Genomic DNA, 17366 nt, shown 5'->3' with positions numbered 1-17366 from the left:
TAATCATTAAGCATGTTACAAATCAAAGTATTTATTTGAAACACAGGCAGCAGTTATGTTGACAGGACCTACCCTATGGCCACCCCACTCTAAACAAAATAGTAAAAAAACGTTTCAAGACCAAAAAATGATTGGAACATGATCATTTATAATAAAAACATAAATATCAACCAACAATTCCACTAAAAAAAATTCCCAATATTTACTATTATTATATAGTAAAGGTTGACATGTGAAGGCCCTCGTACGTAGGGTGGTGTTTTTGAAAAGCACCTAACTAACTTATTTTTCAACCAATTGTCTCCAAATAACTTGTCTCTGTCACAGAACATAATAAGAGTGGCCATAGGATGGGTCCTGTCAACGTAACTGCTGCCTGTGATTTGAATAAGTAAATATACATTTATAAAATATGTGAATGAAAGTAGACTACAGCGAAAGGATAGTGTACATGAAAGGTTGTTTTACATGTGTATATATTTAATTTACTCACAACAGTAATACAACATATTCCCTTTTGAAAGCATACTGAATATACAAGACTTTGTTTCAATTTATTTTAACAACAAACTATCAACATAGGCTATTGATCTTATTTTATTTGCAAAATCCATCGGCAAATAGACGGAATAGTTCAGGAAGCACTTGTAATATAGATCCAAGCGGTAGTGGAAAATGGGTTGGTGAAAGGTTACCTTTTTTTTGGTACATAAGTTACCCTTTTTATTGTTGGTTGGTGAATGATTACCCCTTTTTAGAGTAAAGTAACTTTTTTATAACCTTTAACTCCCAAAGTTCAAAGGTCACTTTTGTTGAGAGGGGAAGCTAACGACATGTGATATTGACTCAAATTGCGATAAGAGTTAATCCCCTTCTCCCAAATTACTATAAACACATGATAAACAACTCGCGTATAATTTAAAATCGTTGTTAATGTTGAGTGAGCTATATTTAAGCTTCCAATTTGACATAGGTAAAACTATAAACTTATAACGCTAACCCTCAGAAACAGTTTGTCTTCATTGATAATTTCAGAATGCCTTCTCGGTACCGAAACCGATATCATCAGGATCGAATTACTAAAGTTATATACTTAAAATCTTTTTATACTAGTTAAATACCCAATTTATTATTTAAAATCTATATAAATAAATCAGTGTCTAAGTAAGCACGTTTGTGACCCAAGGAATTAAAAGATTAATAAGACCATTTACAATTCAGTTTTAAGTATATAAATATCATGAAAGTAAGTATTACAGTAGTCTGTTTATACATAAATGTGTAATAACTGCAATGGGATTCCCAACTTTTGCACAACGCTTTGAAATTGACACGCACTAGCAGCTCTGAAAATACACGTTTTTAAGATGGCGGATCTATATAATCAAGTACAATATCTCTGTAAAGGAATATTTGATTATAATAATCTATAATGCCTATACGAGATATATGAAAAGTGAAACGTGCAGCAGACTTCATGTTTCGTATTATCAAACGCCTTTCACGAGATATGGATTAAAGAACCCTACACCTTTCTTTCATCCGTATATCTTATTTCTAATATGTCAGTTAAGAATACCTCATTATAGCAGTAAAATATTTTAACTAATATTGCAAACATTATATTTTCTTAATTATTTATTGGATTATAATTATATGCAAAATATCAACTTAGTTCTACTTCAGCCCTTGTATTTATATGGAAAACGCTTAAACATAAATAAAACCACAAATAAAAAAAACAACAACAACAACAACTCCGTTTCGTAAAGGATATTTTATTTTGCATCATTACACATTTATTTTACTTAAAATATTTTTTATATATAAGATATGTATGCACTGGGCTGTTTGTGGAGTATTGTGCTGTTCTTCCATGTTCCTTGTTTGTGATTTTTTGTTTTTGTGTTCAATGTCTTAGGCGTTTACCCAGTGCCATAAACCGGGTATATGTTTAAACTTTTTGCTACTGAGCTTGTTTCTGTAGTTTTTCTCTTAAGTATAAGTACGTGTTGCAAAAATATCAATGACAAATGTGTTATAAGTATTTGACGTCAGCATTCTGCATGAACGGTTCTTAAACAAATTAATTCGCGTAACACTCGAGCCCGCTATAGAGTATCTCTGAATGATACTCACTCTTCTGTTTCTTCCTCTTCCTCTACATCCAACTGAGGAACATCGTAACTGTCCAAAAATTTATCGAATAGAAATATCCGCTCGATGAGGGCGTACTTTACGGTTTTCTGTTCTTCGCAGTTCTCTGTATATTAAGTTCTTTATGACATTGAAGATGACATTTAGCTTCATAGCGGCAAAAATGATCATTAGAGCCTTTCTGTAAGTACCTTGCATATCTTCCAAGACATCCTTCATGGCTTTGCTTTCACTTAGATCGGTATCTTCCTGCTTAAATTCCTCATCACACTAAGATTGCCACTCTTGGAAAACCAATATCTTGCCAATATCCGAATAAACTCGTTTTCATCAAAAGGTAAATAGACATTGCGCTTCATCTGAACCTTTTTTCAATGTCCAGACCTTTGATGTCGCAACATCATATTATCTTTTCTTGCGAAACATTTTACACAAATAGCACACTGGTACATCGAAACAAAATCCTTTAGGATGGGAAAAGAGGATGAGTGAGTGAAACATTCAGCTTAATACCTGCTCGATGGTTACGATGTTTCGGACTTTTCTGAAGTTTGTATTGGTGTTTTATGCCTAGATGGTGCCACCTCTCTAGGTTTCTTTCTGTCCTTTTTACCGAAAACATCCGCCCTTGAAACCCTGCCCTTTCGTTTTGTTTCTGCCTTTTTCAGCGTTGTTATTCCTAGTCAATCCAAGTCCCTTTTGGTTTCGTCTGGTGATCAAGCATGCTTTCAGCGATTGCTGTCGTCTGTTAAGCCGGGAAAATCATCCTTATATACATTTTAGAGAGAGAGAGAGAGAGAGAGAGAGAGAGAGAGAGAGGGAGAGAGAGAGAGAGAGAGAGAGAGAGAGAGAGAGAGAGAGAGAGACGCCTTGCTTTTCATTTTCCTCCTCATCTCATTTTTAATCATTAACCGCACAGTGTTGTACCAAGTTTATTCGACAATAGAAACAAAACAGTTTACCGATCCTGAAACATTTGATCACAACCTAGTCATGTGTAGGTATTATACGTGCAGATAAGCCATCTTTGTAAATGGTGCAACAGATTCCTCCATGAAAAGCAAAAAGTTTCATTTGACGCACCAATGGATACGAATATCGTTTGCGTTTCGTTTCATTATTAATGCAGATTAGACTTCAATTCAGCACAAGTTTATTAAAGGGATGCCCACAATACAACCCTTACATTTCTCAAAGGTTTGGAAAACACCACTAGAATCTCTTAAAAGCCTCCTCGTCCACCATTCACTCCTTCCTGCCTCCTGTTGAATATAGAAGTATTTTTGCAAAGTTCTAGAAAATTATTTCAGTATGAAAAAGGAATTTTTAGTAATTTGTTTTAAAATTGCACTCTCACAGATTGAACGTTTTGACAACTTTTTTTTTGTCTTGGAAAAGGCCATTTTTTGCGAAAATGCATGGAAACCAGTTATATAAGACTGCTGACAAAGAATTAGATCGCATAGTTTTATATTCAAGTTAAAAAATTGGTGTTATATGCTTTTTTCCTAAACCGTTAGTAACGGTAAATATGAATATCTGCGATTTTGATCTTTTGTCAGCAATCTTTTATCAGATATTCACGCAAAAAAATGCTCTTTCCAAGACAAAAAATAAAAAAAAGTTGTAAAAACGGTATCACTGTGAGTGCAGCTTTAACATACATTCTACATATTAATATAACATAAAGTCCTCAGACTTCCAAATTGATACTAAATTCACCACCCGGTCGTCAAATTAATTTCAGATCAATGATTAACGCTTTAATTTTAAACCAGATACTGTTTGACCCTATTTGCAATGTATTGTGCAGAATACAAATGTGCATGTACATTGTCAGGAATTATCAGAACTGTGGTTCTTTACCTTTTAAAATTGACTGCAAAGTCTTATGTGGGACATTCCCCCCACCAAAAAAAAAATAATAAAAAATAATATATAAATAAAATACATATTTGTCTTCTCATTTTATACGAATAATTGAATCGAACATAGTCCAACATTACTGTTAACCTCAACATTAATCTTTGATTGGCCTCAAAATTACGCCCACTCTCACGTCGATTCCTGGACCCGCCACTAATTCTTTACGCATTGTCGATGCAAACAAAATAATAGAGCTACATGTATTTTACACGTCTTTAAATCCATGTATTCTGAAAGTGTATACTGGTGATTTCTGTTCTACTCAGGCCTGAAAAAATAAATTGTGTGGTTCGGGTAACATGGTTCCCAAGAAAAGGTAGGGTAGGTCGGGATTTTTTAATTTTTTTTAGTTTGGTACAGGTTTGTTTGCTTTATTTTAGTCCTTTTTCAACAGAATTTCAGTTATATAAGGACAATGCTGAGCATCGCTGCAGTAAAGTGGTGTGTCATAGCTAGTTTTTATGTCATTCGTCACACACCCCTTCCGAAAGCAAACCATATTGATAATTAAATGTGACAATATTGACCTGCTTTAGCATCTAAAAAACATTTCTCTGCCATTCTCCAAGAAGTTAAGTTAAGAATAATTTATAAACTGTACAAATGGCAACAGACCCAGGTTTCAGTCCCAGATTAAAAGAAAGTTGCATTTTGTCAGGCACCAGCCTATGTCAGAACACCCAGTATTTTATATTTCCTTTCAATATAGATACTAGTAGTATGTTTGCCCTGCTGCTATTTTATTATGTCTCCCCCTCTCTGGGGGAGACATATTGTTTTTGCCCTGTCCGTCAGTCCGGTAGTCCGTCAGTCCGTCAGTCCGTCCGTACGTCACACTTCGTTTCCGATCGATAACTGGAAAACCGCATGACCTAGGATCACCAAACTTGGTAGGGAGGTTGGTCGTGAGGTGTAGAGGATCCCTATTGTTTTTGGGGTCACTAGGTCAAAGGTCAAGGTCGCGGCGACCCCCAATATAAAAAACATTTCTGCTCAAAATCTTGAGAACGGTTTGACCTAGGTTCACCAAACTTGGTAGGGAGGTTGGTCATGAGGTGTAGAAGATCCCTATTGTTTTTGGGGTCACTAGGTCAAAGGTCAAGGTCGCGGTGACCCCCAATGTAAAAAACATTTCCGCTCAATATCTTGAGAATGGTTTGACCTTGGTTCACCAAACTTGGTAGGGAGGTTGATCATGAGGTTTAGAAAACTCCTATATTTTGGGGGGTCACAAGGTCAAAGGTCAACGTCGATGTGACCTCTAATGTAAAAAAATATTTCCGTGCAATATCAGGAGAATGCTTTGATCTAGGTTCACCAAACTTTGAAGTGAGGTTGGTCATGATGTCTAGATGATCCCAATTGTTTTGGGGGTAACAAGGTCAATAGTCAAGGTCGTGGTGACCTTCCATGTAAAAATCCTTTGCGTGTAATATCTTTATGTCTCCCCCATTCATGGGGAGACATATTGTTTTTGCCCTGTCCGTCAGTCAGTCCATCAGTCTGTCAGTCAGTCAGTCAGTACGTCACACTTCGTTTCCGCCCAATAACTATAGAACTCTTAGACCCAGGAACTTCATACTTGGTATGCTAGTTGGTCATGACTAGTAGATGACCCCTATTGAATTTGGGGTCACTAGGTCAAAGATCAGGGTCAACGTGACCTTGAGGTGAAGAAACGGTTTCCACTCAATAACTAAAGATCCTTTGGGTCCAGGAACTTCATACTTGGTATGCTAGTTGTTCATGACTATTAGATGACTCCTATTGATTTTGAGATCAAAAGGTCAAAGGTCAAGGTTACCTTCAGGTAAAAAATGTTATGTTGGCAGTGACCTTAAGCTTAAAAATGGTTTCTGCTCAATAACTAAAGAAAGCTTGTACCCAGGAACTTCATAGTTGTTCATGACTAGTAGATGACTCCTATTGATTTTGAGATCAGTAGGTCAATGGTCAAGGTCACTGTGACCTTGAGGTGAAGAAACTGTTTCCGCTCAATTACTAGAGAACGCTTGCAACCAGGAATTTCATACTTGGTATGCTAGTTGGTCATGACTAGAAGATGACCCATATTGATTTTGAGATCACTAGGTCAAAGGTCAAGGTTGCCATGACCTTGAAGTGAAGAAAAAGTTTCCGCTCAATAACTAAAGATCCTTTGGTTTCAGGAACTTCATACTTGGTAAGCTAGTTGTTCATGACTAGAAGATGACCCCTATTGATTTTCAGATCAAAAGGTCAAAGGTCAAGGTTACCTTCAAGTAAAAAATGATACGTTGGCGGTGACCTTAAGCTTAAAAATGGTTTCTGCTCAATAACTTAAGAACGCTTGTACCTAGGAACTTCATTCTTGGTACGCTAGTCGGTCATGACTAGTAGATGACCCCTATTGATTTTGAGATCAGTAGGTCAAAGGTCAAGGTTGCCATGACCTTGAGTTGAAGAAATGGTTACCGCTCAGTAACTAAAGAACACTTGCACCCAAGAACTTAATACTTGGTATGCAAGTTGGTTATGTAGATGATCCCCATTGATGTTGTGATCAGTAGGTAAAAGGTCATGGTCACGATGACTGTGAGCTGAAAAATGGTTTCCTATCAATACTTGAATAACGCTTGCGCCCAGGAACTTCATACAATGCAAACTTCGTTTACATTTTCCATGATTAATCAACAACACTTTCTTCTCTTCACTATTTAATATAATCGAATAAACCAAACTTCACTGTTGGTTTGTCTCCAGTCCAAAGTTACAAATTTCATGTCCATCATTTATTTTTTCTCAGCTACGACCACACAATAGGGGAGACAAGCGCTTTTTCAAAAAAGCAATCTCTAGTTTAAACTATTTTTTGTGATTGCATCTGACAATATGACAAGTGAAAAGGGTCATACCTTGTCCTCCAGTGGTGGGTGGGGTATATTAAAATTAGACCGGCATTCAATCTTATGTCTGGGAAAACTTATACTCTTATCTAGAGACATTTTATTCCATTGTATAAACCTTACTCTGAAGAGCGAAAAGTCGGAGAATTTCCCGATAAATTGTACGAGTGGAATATCCTACAGTTGTTCTTCATACAAACGGGACCATGGCCCCTTGTCGGATGTTGACAATCTCGGATACAGATCCCGGCTCGAACAAAAACATTATCTCTACATCTTCGAAACTAATCTTGGGTGTTATGAGCTTAAACTCCCGACGTTCTGGTGTTGTTGTTTTTCGCAAGTCGCACCAAAAAAAACAGTAGGGTCGGCGATATTTTCCAGGTAGGGTCGGGTGACCCGAACCACACAATTTATTTTTTTAGGCCTCATATAGTAATTTGATAACCAAACTGATTATCAAAGTTGGAAATTTTGACGCCTGGTGACTATATTTTATTTTGGTATCAATGATTGGAGGTTTATGTAGAGAAGAATAGTATTACAATTTTGCCAAAAAGCTATATCGCAAATACACTTTTGTCCCTTTAAAGATTGCAAAACGTCATAGCATCTACAGTTACACAATGCCATTGTCAACAATATCGCGCTTTATTTTACATTTTTGTAATTTTGCTAAGAAGCTATACCCTTTCAAATAATACCATTAATATATGGGGTCACCAAATATCAAAGTTAATCAAGAAGATTTGCGGAGCTTAAATATTCTTTCCTTATTTGTGAGACAAATACAATAAATTTAAGCTTATTGTTTTATACTTATTCCAGTTTCGGGTCCTTGAGACAGAACTGAAAAACGGCAATAAAAAAAGGACGACCTGCCGAAATGTTTGAGCAGCAGACGGCAGACAAAGATATATTTCCCCTTGTTCTTAGCTTTTCGAATGCGTTGCCAAAGATGGGACACACCCTGCGAAAGCACCTTCGAGCTCTTGAAGATACTACATACATCGGATGAACACTAGCATTTAAAAACGATCATCTTGATGACATACTTGTTTACGAAAAATCAATTTTCAGACAAAAGAAAACATGCCATTATTGTCCTTTTGAAACGATGATATACGCCCATACTTTATGAACGCGGACTCGGTCAAGCAGGAGAGCAATCTACTGATTGACCATCCATACCACATCAGCACACATGAGTAAACGTTGAAGTAATGCACCGAGACCCAAGAGAACCGCTTGATATGACGTCACGATGATCTAACATCTCTTTTTTCGTTTGTCTTATCACTAATAAACGCCGATGATGAAAGCCGAAAGAACTGGGGCAGATGAAACTCTAGCATCTTTATATGTGATGACGTCTGTAAAAAGGGGACCAAGTATGGACAATCGCAATAAAAGTTTTTAATTGAGACCGAAGGATTACTGTCATGGGAGCATTTCACTGAAAAAAATATCTCAACTATTGGCGTTAATCTGGAAAGTTTCGCTCAACTAGAGAACTTGGAAATAACCTGACGTTACTTTAAAAAATAAGGAATTCATAAACAAAAGGTCAACTGGTGTCTTATTTTATAACGATTAATTAAAAATCACGTTTTAAAAGATACCACATGAAAATGTGTCATGACAACAATAAAGGTATTCATCAACGGAAATATTTAACTGTGGCAACTGATTTAAAAAAATAATTCTAAAACAACCTTAATCATTCTTGCAAAACTATAGCTGAAAAACAGTTTAATTTACAATATAGTACCATTTTATGGTTATAAAATGTATTTTGTATTACCTTAACTTACTATTCAATTCACAGAACTTAAAATTACAAAGATTAATTGTGTATCTTTAGTCAAACCCCCTATAAACATACCAAGAAAAGGTTGCCATGGTTAATAAATATACACTTCAAAGTAAATGTAGTATTTTGCATTGTTGTAACCGTTCCAGCATACAGATACTATTCAAAGATAAAGCATGCGTTTAAAACATGTTTGCAGCTGTTTCCAGGAACATGTGTGTGTTTTTCACAAATTTGTTTTTTTTGTAAATAACAGTCATTTTGATATCTTTCACAAACAAGGATAGGTAATCCCATCTCAGTGTCATTCTTTTTTTCCAACAGCTCTGTCAATTGAAAGGTTTCAACTGTAATAAACTCTCTGGGCTCTACTTAAAGATTTCTTCTGCCAAATCGGGACCTATGGAAAAGTAAAGTGCAAGTACAATTACAAGTATAATCTGTACAAAAATAGCTATACTTGTAAACTTTGCGATGACACTTGATACTGTTCGTGTTGAAGTCCTTAAAGGGGCTGTACTCCGTAAGATGAAATAGCGAAAAAAAAGGAAATTGTCGAAAACTGACATAAACTTGGTATCGATGTGTACAATGCATTAAAACTTATCAACTGTAGTACCACAAAGTTTACAATAAATTTAGTTTTTTTCGTATTTTTGCATTAAAAAAGACATCTAGGTATGTCTACCTAGTAGAATTCATTACTTATGCGTGATTGGCTGGTCGATGTTATCACGTGATAATTCCAAGTTAGATATACAGCTGAATAATTCCACTCGTTTAGGGTAAACCTTCGTAGCACAATGGATACAACTCTTAACTACAATTTTGGCGACACGGGTTCGAACCCACTCATTTTTTTTTTGACATTTTTTTTTACAATTATGATATCAAAGAGTAACATTTTATTAAATAATTGTCCTGAGATTCGTTTCATTTTTTATGGAATAAAACAAACATCCTTTGTGACGTGTTTTTGAGTTCACCAAAGTTCATATTTATTTATTTATATACTTTTATGTATAGATACGTTCGACCATCTTTGAAAGGAGTTTCGTTTAAATATAAAAGACAAATAAAAACGCTCACTGGATAATTATCGAAGGTAAAATTGACATTCATGTCGATGTACTGCGTTTACGTCTATCACTGAATATTGTGTTTATCTATTATGCACCTACGTCCATTAAAGTATATAATTTATTTCTATAAAGCCTCTAGGTATATTATTCTGTTTATTGTTTATCTATACTGACCCGACGTCTATCACTGTATAAAGTATATATCTATACCGCCTATTCGTCTTTCACTGTAAATAGTGCAAATCCTTACTCTGCATGCGTCTATGCATTGCCTCTACGTTTATCCATGGATACAATGTCTTTCTACACCACAAACGCATCTATACACTGCCTCTTCAACTTTAACTATACAGTGTCTATCTATTCTGCCTATACTTCTATCCTTGAATATAGTGTCTATCTGTACTGCAAAGGCGTCTATGCACTGTCTAAACGTCTATCAATGACATGTATACAGTGTACATCTATGTTGCACCTTAATTTACCACTGTATTAAGTGAATATCTAAAATGCTAACGCGTCAATGCACTGTCTCTACGTCAATCGCTTTATATATTAATTATCATAACTGCATTTACGTCGATCACTGTATAACGTGTCAATGTACTCTGTCTCTACATCTATCACTGAATATATTGTCTATCAATACTGCCTCTACGTCACTCTCTATCACTATATAGTGTCTATCTATATCATCTACCGTACTATTGACCGGTCTACCTCATACTTCAATATTTTTTAGTTTAATCGTATTTTATTGTAAATAATAAACACACGTGGTATACATATTTTCGACAACCAATATTATTGTACAATTGGGTTGGGCCACAAGTTATAACAACATTAGAAAATGGCCCTCCCCGAATATTTTTTCTTCATCCAATATTCGCATTTTTATTTTCCGAAGTTATATATGGTTCTTCGGTTATCGGATATGATTATTATCTTTTAGGATGATAGTCTAAGACAAAGCTCTGGGCCTCGAATAAAAATGATTCAATCAATGCAACCAAACCATTGTGACAATGCCCTTTTCTGCTTCCATTTTAGAGGGTCAGACCCCTCTTTCCTGTCTTCTCTCGACTAAGCAACGCTTTGGATGGTAATCGATCTTGTTACATAGCAACTCTTTTTGGGGGGTAACGTTACTTTCTTCGACCTAATACCTTGTTCAGTAATAGGGGTAACTCCCCATTCTAGCTAAATTAATCTTAAAATTACATGGAAGTGGTCAAGCTATAATGCAGCATATAGGATCGAGCAGGTCTAAAACACTGGTCAGTTGTAAGGATATCAGACGCTTATCAGAGGGTCAGGGACTCGATCCCTTTTTGGAACTTTGTCGGTAATGAGAACTGGTAAGCAGTTATTGTAAATAATTATTTATCACATGTTTGTAGCAGGTTTTAAAACTTTATAGATAAAATATGTGAATCACTCGTAAAGCTCTTCCTAAATTATATTGTGTTTATAATTTTGATGCCCCTGAACAAAATACAACTGGATAATGTTTTTTTCTTCCATTTTTTAAATAATAATGTACTTCCCTTCCTAACTATTCACATCATCAATCAACCACTTCAACCTATAATTTGAAATTTAGATTTAAAGCAATTTCAAAGGTTAACACTTCCGTTTTGTGTTATTCGATTAGTTGTTCTGTATTGAAGTTCCATTAATAAAATCCATAATTTTGCACGCAATATCAACTATAATACCAATCATTTGCATTTGTTGTCTGAACGAATTCCAAGCTGTGTTATATATATATATATGTATCTGGTGAGAAATTATAAGCTGGAATATTTGACTGATATTCCTAACATGGAATTTACCGTTTTGTCAATACTGCTTCTGACCACAGGGAAGGCAACCGCCCTTGGGCTAATAGGGTCTTATTTCGCAAGCGCAAGATTCATAAACGGACAGGAAATAAGTCTTCAGTCGTTGTCATCGCTCATTATGTGCCTCGTGCATTGCGGAGACGAATGTGGAGCTGCAAGATACTTTCCATCGAGCGGCATTTGTTTGCTGTATTCGGAAGTTTTGCTGCTGACGGATGATGCAAATGTGGCATCATATGGTGATGGCGTCGTCGAATATAGAAAGGTAATTCAAATCTATAACACACAAAAAAAGATTTAGCAAAGAAAGAAGGGAGCATTATATTTATAGATACTTGTCGATAGTATTGAATAAATTGAATCCAAGATGCCATATTAAATCAGTTGTTTTAAGAAAGTCAATTTTACTTCTATTAGAGAGGTGTGTAAACGAACAGAAACATGGCTTTATTGAAATTTAGTAAATCCACGTGCCGCTAACAGATTTTTGTTTAACATATAAATACCATGGCCCAGTATTAACCTTACATACAGATGACGTTCTATTACAAACACAACTTTCAATAAGTTTGCTTATGATGAGCAAGTGACACTATTTACATTCAACTGAGATAAAAATAGCTTCGGCAGTTAATATACATGACAGTGTATTTTTCGCTGTTAAGGTAATGGTGGCGTAGCCCTTTCACAGGGGTAAAAGCTTCGAAAATGGCATCGTTTTAACAAAAAATGGAAACTACTAACTTTGTAATGTAATATTCGACTTGTCTTCAAACCTTTTATTCAACAAACCTATTGAAAAAAATATGAATGGCACCATATTGTTACATCCGCTTTATTTTCTGTTTTCAAAACAGTAAAAAATGAAAGGGGATTTTTTTTACCTAGGTAGTGGAAAAATGTATACTTTTGCATTAGGGGAATAGGGCCGGATTTGAAAAATAAAATGCAAAATGGCATACATATCGTTTTGGTCGTTTAGGACCCTAACGGAAATATTTTGACGTTATTGATTAATGACAACCGTACATTTTAAAACTGATAAAGACGTTATTCTTGTATTAAAAATACTAAAAACATTTTAAAATTTCATAAAAGATAAGGCCCAAATCACATTTCAGGTTTCGCCATCGCAAAGTCGTTATCTCGTTGTATATAGCGGAAGTAGCAAAAAGTCCTGGGACGAGGCTCTTGGTTTTTGCCAACAACTTGGCTCTGGGCTGGCAACACTTAGGAACGAGCAAGATTTCGACGCAATGGTGGTGGCAGTGAACAAAAGTCGCGTCAACGAAGAAACAATTGACTTTCGTCAGAAGGCGTGGCTAGGCGGGAAAAAAGATGTTGACGTCTGGAAATGGTATACAGGGGAGATAATTGAGAATATTTGGCCATTCTGGGCAAATGGGCAGCCAGACTATAGCGGAGAATCCTGCATGAGAATTGCTTTCAAAGATGACGACTGGATGAACATTTATTATTATACTTGTAGAAATTTGTGCGCTTTCTTTTGCGAATAGGGTTGCGTTTTGATAAACGTTGGTTTAACATATTGTGTAACTAACTAAAGACGCGTGTTTACTGTTTTTCCCATGAAAAGGTTCGCAAATATTAGGAGCTTCTGAATTATGGGCAAATTAATTTTACTATGAAAAATCTACCAACATGCGAATAATACATGCTCATCGGCAATCGTATAATAAAGGAACATGCTTTGTATCTAAAATTGTTTTTATTTTCAAGCAAAATGAGATCAAAATGACTATCTATATCAGCAACAATATCAGAAGCAGTAGCACACCATTAGCAACAGCAAAACAAGTTTTAACATATTTTCGTTTGTCGTAGTAAGCATGGTCAATTATAATTTGTCGTTTAGATGATCGCATCACAATTATCAATTAGCTGTTCAATAACAAACGACAAACAATAGTGGCGATGCTGCTGCTATTGAAAAGGCATACGCTGATATTGATATTGATTATGATGTTGACGACGATATCTATGCATTGAATTATTGCCTTATGTTTAAACTTTTCACAGTTTTTTTGTATATATGGTGTGATGTGTGCGCACAATTGAATATCCGTTTTTCGTGTTCGGTTTTCCAATTATCAAACCTGAAAAAAGGCAGTATGAAATCATTAATATTCAATTCCCTTCAGATCTGAAATAAGAAGTCAAAATGTAATGGACAATGATTGTTGTTTGTTTTTCTTTTCTCTGTGATAAAACAACAAAATCGTATCGACTAACCTTTATCCAACGGAATGGACAGACACTAGATCAAAATACAAGTGGTAGAACGACTGCATTCTCGTGTTGATTTGCATCAATCTGAACATTAAAAAACTATTGTATAACCGTAATGAAATATCAATAAAGTGAGGTTTGGGAAAGATTAAAGAATCAATATAATTTTAATTTTCAAAGTAATAACCATTACGGGGACACTTTTGAGAAATGAATATTCTTTTCTATTGAGGGATAATAAACAATAGATATGTCCATTTGTGGCATTTGAGTTATCATAGACAATATTTTCTAACTTGTGGAAATAGTCTTCTTGCTTGGCAAACGCTCTTTTGTGTGTCTTGAAAGTATACGCGAATTTTCAATTTTGGTTCAGAGAAATGGCCAAACGTAATTTTGGGTTCGCACTTATCTGTGAGCAAATGACAATCGAGGATTTACCGCATTTACTGTAGCTCGATATCCTGTAGAGCAGATGTGACGCTGAATACATCATAGATTTTATATTAATAGAGCATATTTTGTCGGTATACGTACCATTTTATAATTGATCGCTCTACCCTATTGCTATTGTGTGGCGCTTGTTTAAGCAGACAGACAGACAGGAAGTCAGAGCTGTTTATTGTCGTAAACATTTAACAACAGTTTTTTGACAAAACATGATATGCAAAACTAATTATTAATATGGTCACAATGATACATGACAAATAACAAGGAAAAAAGACAAATTAAAGACATAATAGAGATTATTTTTTTATACAAAATTATATGGTTATTATCTAAATTCAATGTAAATGCTACATATATAAAAATCCAGGAGTATAGGGATTTGGGAGAGTAATGTCACATATTTCTATTTAAACTAGATCATATTATTTATCGCAGAACTTATTAAAAGCATAGTGAAACGTCATTTACTGTTCAATCTCCAGATGGTGGTGAATATTGGAGAAATAGAGTTCATTTAATGAATACAAATGTAACCCCACAAACTCCATTGATTTCTGATGATGATTTGGAAATCTTACAAGATTCATTCACCAGATATAATTCAATTCCAGTGGAAAGTAATGTAAATATCCCGGGAACCAGTCTAGATAAAATTCCAGAATCTCCTAAACTTGATATAAGTTCAAGTACATCCCCAAAACCATATATCACACGCTCTGGTCGAGTTATTAAACCAAAGGTTATTGTTTCAGTGTAATTTGTTTTAGCAATGAAATGCCAGACTGGGACATGGATCATGTTTCTTTGATAATCTCTGTTTTATGTGAAAGTTATCGGTGAGTCTTGATAATGACACTGAACACTCATTTGAGCTTATAAATGTTTGTTGACACAAATTTGTGATCAGAACACTACAGTGGAGAAATATAATTGAAGACACAGAATTATTTTTTTATTGCTAATGCATTATTTTTTATTTTTCAAAAGAGGGAGATGTTCTGGTATATGGCTATAGCTGTAAATGTGACATGATCTGCATGCTTAGAGATATGTACTCCACCTATAGCCATATGTATTCAGTAGCCATAATAAAAATCAGTACAAAAACATCTCTGTTCTTATACATCATTAAAGAACCCAAAACAAGCAAGACTGCCTAACATATCACTGTATAGTTTATTATAAGAAAGAAATAGTCTTACACCAAAATTTTATAATTCTACCAAATCTATTTACATATAATGGATATCTACCTTATTCACCATAAACGGCCATATTGCTTGAGATTGTTTTTGTATTTTTCACATAAGTATTGTTTTATTACCAAGTACATTGTTGCAAAAAAATATATGAGTGAATACGCTCAATTTCTTTCGATTTAGAAAACTACCACACTCCACACCCATAATTCAACGCGGTACTTACAAAAGCGTCAACCAGTACGCAAAAAAGCTAGGTTTGAAATCATAATGTTTAGTATTATTAATAAGTACATTCAGTGCCTTAAGACCCTTTCCTGCAATGGTTTTTTGGTTTAAAAATATCCAGTAAAGTTAAAACTATCAACTATTTCAATATACTTATTGTCGTATAACCATTTTTCATTGTACTCTACCCTTTTAGGAAAATTGTATCTGTATTTACCCATCATCAACAATTTTACCGAGAACAACCATTTCATCTGCTAATAAGATCAGTATAATAGTAATATCTTCAATCGTTAGTCCGCATAGCAGATCAACTTCTAGAAATATCTCAAGGTCATCACCAAAGAGGGCAAATACTATCTAGGACATTATATCCCCTTGCTTAAGGCGAACTACACTTTTTACGCATGATTTAACATTTGCATACATATTTTAACAATTCTTAGCATTTATCCATCGAATCCTGATCTAAATAACTTTTACCAGAGGCTATTTTACCTAACGCTATCAAAGGTGCGTTTCCTATCAATAAAAGCACAATACAATCTTTGTTTCTCATTTAACATATTTGCACAATTGTATTGAATACAAAAAAGGCATCTATAGTAGACCGACCATTTCGAAATCCACATTGAGAATCGCACACATCATGAGCCAGAATTTTTAAACGATATCTAAATAGCTATCAAATCCTGTTTGCAACTATTCAGTTCACCATTGAAATATTTGTGTGACAATAAAGCAAATACAAACTTAACATTAAGCATATACAGCTTAATAACTCAATAACAATTTATAGCATAGTTTTAATGAAACTAACGCTTGGGCTGTTCAACCTTCACACCAAAATACCACGTGACAACACAAAGGGAGGAGACGGTGGGTCAAATAAGTGCAAACACTAAATAAGTTCATTTTTGGTGATCTGCAGGCGGATCCGTGGTCTAGGGAATACATACTTGACTGTCCGTCCACGGATCGCAGGTTCGATTAAAGACGTCAAATGAGGTCCCGTGTGACAGTGCTATACACTGGTGCACGCTTATAAAACAGGGTAGCTCTGACCAGGGTTATCTCCGTCTGTGCATTATGCTTCAAAACCTAAAATGACGAACAATGCTATCGGAGCACTCACCCAATGGGCCATGCCCGAGTACGAGTATAAATAAGCTTATACACCATCAACACCAATGTCCGCCCGGTTAGCTCAATCGGTAGAGCGTTGGACTCTGAATCGGACGACCCGGGTTCGATTCCCGGGCGGACCAGGTCACTTCTGTTGTGATTGGTTATGAAATACTTTCTACGACCATTCGCACTGTACCACTGCCCCAGAAGTTGTCAGTTCCTTGCAGAGGTGAAGGCACCTAGAACTGATTCTGCCCAGGATAGGTGTGCGGTGGTTGAACTGTCACTTTGTGACCCTTTAATGTGCTCACGCCGGGACCCGGAGTATAGACTACTAACACCACCACCCAACACCAAAGTACAGACACTAAATGTTGCGAACTTTCTCGCTCTACGGACGGCCT

General features: G+C 35.4%; 1 non-coding gene across 1 annotated transcript; it reads left to right on the top strand.

Annotated features, from left to right (window-relative positions):
• Positions 1-17030: 17030 nt before the first annotated feature.
• On the top strand, positions 17031-17107 carry Trnaq-cug (transfer RNA glutamine (anticodon CUG)). The gene has a single exon. It is a non-coding gene; the product is annotated as a tRNA-Gln (tRNA).
• The last annotated feature ends 259 nt before the right edge of the window (positions 17108-17366 follow it).

The sequence above is a fragment of the Mya arenaria genome, chromosome 12 (assembly GCF_026914265.1).
Source record: "Mya arenaria isolate MELC-2E11 chromosome 12, ASM2691426v1".
In the NCBI taxonomy this organism is placed as follows: Eukaryota; Metazoa; Mollusca; class Bivalvia; order Myida; family Myidae; genus Mya; species Mya arenaria.
Note: the sequence above shows the minus strand (reverse complement) of the source record. Positions and strands in the feature narration are given on the sequence as shown.